The sequence below is a fragment of the Chinchilla lanigera genome, unplaced genomic scaffold, assembly GCF_000276665.1.
Source record: "Chinchilla lanigera isolate Chin_1 unplaced genomic scaffold, ChiLan1.0 scaffold00105, whole genome shotgun sequence".
NCBI lineage: Eukaryota > Metazoa > Chordata > Mammalia > Rodentia > Chinchillidae > Chinchilla > Chinchilla lanigera.
This window is the reverse complement of record NW_004955506.1, coordinates 5650667-5653737: the sequence shown is the minus strand read 5'-3', so window position 1 is coordinate 5653737 and position 3071 is coordinate 5650667.

The window sequence follows — 3071 nt, the reverse complement described above, 5'->3', positions numbered from 1 at the left end:
AAAAAAAAAAAAAAAAAAAAAAAACCAAAAGAAAAGAAAGAATAGAAGGGGAAAAAAGGAAACAAAACTTTTATATATAAAGAGGGGAAGAGGGGTTGAAGGGAGGGGAGAGGAATGGGAAAAAATGAAGAAGCAAGATATACCACGTACAGGTAGAGATTCCCTAAGATGAATGTTGTCAACGTGTATATCTAAAATGTACCAATAAAGATTAAAATTAAAATAAAAAAGTTAATCTGCAGCCAGGTATGGTGGTACATGCCTGAAATCCTGGCATTCTGGGAGGCTGAGGCAGGAGGATTGTTCTGTTGGAGCCTAGCCTGAGCAATGTAATGACTTAGTGAGAACTTGTCCTACAAAAAATAAAAAATAAAAGAACTAGGTATGTAGCTCAATGCAAAAGCCCTGGGTTCAATCCCCAGTAACACACACACACACACACACACACACACACAAATAATTTGCAGTGAAGGTAATATCATGAGTCTCATATAGGTAGGGGATATAAAAATGTGTTAAAGATTTTATTCTACTCATGGGAGAACCAGGTAGATGTAATAACCAATTCAAAACAGAAGTGCAGGAACACAAATTAGAGTAAGAATAATCAAAATGAATTACAAAGTGAGACAAAAATTGGATTTTTCCTCAGGGTGGAAGGAAGTCACAGATAGGAGAGGGTCAACATGTCTATCAGCTCCCTACTATTTGGAGCTGTAAAATCCCTCAGAAGCAGTGGAAGGTGGAATCACTAAGTTGGGGGACCTCTTCAATTGACACAGCACTATTCCGCGTGAGCCCTCCTTGGAGTCATGGTAAGATCGGAATTCTTCTTTTTTTTTTTCTTTTTGAGACAGGGTCTCACTGTCTTGTGCTCCTTGGCCTCCGATTTAAAACTTGCAATTCTTTCGCCTCAGTCTGAGGTCAGATAAAAGCAGCAAAGACAGACAGAAAGGAGACAATGACAGTAACAACTGTACTTTTAAGAAAACTGTAGCCAGGCCTGCCTCGCAAGCGCAAGGTCGTGAGTTCGATTCCCAGTACGGGGGGGGGGGGGGGGGGGGACGGACAAAAAAAGAAAACTGGAGCCAAGCATGGTGATGCACACTTTTAGCCCCAGTACTCAGGAGGCTGAGGCAGGAGGACTGCCATGAGTTTGAGGTCAGCCTCTGCTACAGAGTTCAAGGCCAGCCTGAGCTGAGCAAGACCGCATAATAAAAACAAAAACAAAAAACCCCCTGCAGCTTCAGAACACAAAAGTTATCCAAGGTCACAAAGCCTCTTTCTCTTTCAGAGAACTCCAAAAAAAAAAAAAAAGAAAAAAATCTCTAAGTGCTCTGAGGACACAATAAGTCTGTAAACTGGGGACATGGCTGTGTCTTTCACCTGTAAGCTGCTCCCTCCTACAAATCTGCATCCTAAAGGAAGCAGTAATTTATTGGGCAGTATATCGTAGCTTTAAACACATGTAAATAGTTTGCACTGTAACTTGCCCCCCGGATGGGTAACTTGACAGATGGCACTGTAAGGACACACATCCTAATCACCCAGCTTGAGGATACCCCAAGACCACATTAAAAAACCCAGCCCCAGACCATAACATGCCTCATCCTATGAGCACCCTCCACCCTAGGCATATGCTTCTTTCTGTCTGATAAGCCTTCCAACACCTCACTGAACACATCCTGGAACTTGTTCCTGGCAGAAGTCAGCAAACCTACAACCTTTCCCAGGAGACCTCCGAGGACCTGTCCAGTGACAAGTCACCAATGCCTAGGTGACTTTACGATTGAGACTCTTGTCAAGTGTCAGCCATCACGAGGTAGAATGGAAGAAGTAAAGATAGGTACAAAGAGGCAAGAAAATCTTAATTTTAAAAATTGTACTTTTAGGACGACTGCGACTTCCAGGACACAGTTACCCAAGGTGATCCATCTCTGTATTCTCTAGGTTGATGGATGCTTCTTTCCCTCCAGACCAACCACACCCAAAATTCCTTAAGGATACTGTAAGTCCATGGATTAGCTTAGTTATTAAAGGGCAGAAGTCAGGCATGGTGGCGCACATCTATAATCCCAGCACTTGGGAGGCCGAGGCAGGAGGATCACTGTGAGTTTGAGACCAGCCTGGGCTACATAGTGAGCTCAAGGTCAGCATGAACTACATAGCATGACTTTGTCTCAAAAAAACAAAATAAATACAAAAATAAATAAATAAATAAGTGGGTGATCTTAAGACAAAGAAACAGATTGAGAGAATTCAAAGAATGTTTAGATCACCCATCGTCTGGGGTGTGGGCCAGCCTTTTTCTTTTTGCTGTAAGCCAAGGCCAAGACAGAACTTCCTGTAGGCTCACAATTTCCATAGATTTCCACCCTCAAGAGAAACAAATGTTCCCAGTTCTAAAAAATAACACACCTCATTCTCTGAATGCCTGCAGCTGCTCTTGAGTACGTGCCTTTCCTTCCTAAATAAACTCCTTCATGCTTGTTACTGATGAGTCCTCAAAATTCTTTTTCTGTGATGGAAGCCAGCAAACCTGCAACCTGTCCCATGGGTCGGGTACATCTGGATTTCCTATCTCTGCTTTGGGGGCTTCCTCAGACCCTGCCTGGTGACAGTTGGATCCCCTTTGCTATCAGATATACCTGGAAGTTCTAAGGAATGCCAGGTCACATGAAAGGCAGTTCTGGATGGCAGCTCCTTGGAGCTGGAGGTGTAGAAGAGGAAAGATCACTTTCCCTCTGGTCATCCAAATTCTCCGCTAGGGCCCCTGTAACAAAAGACAGATTCACAAGGGAAAACAGAAGTTTACTAATAGGTATCTCTCATATGCACCCTCTGGGAAATAAGTCTCAGGAAGGTGAATTGAATGCTACAATATGTAGCATTTTAAACTAAAACAGAAAAGCCAGGCATGGTGGCACACACCTGTAATCCCAGCACTTGGGAGGCTGAGGCAGGAGGATTGCCTGAGTTCGAGGACAGCCTAGGCTACGGAGTGCAAGACCAGCCTGAACTACACAGCAAGACCTTGTCTCAAAAAACAATAAAACAAAACTACAGAAAAA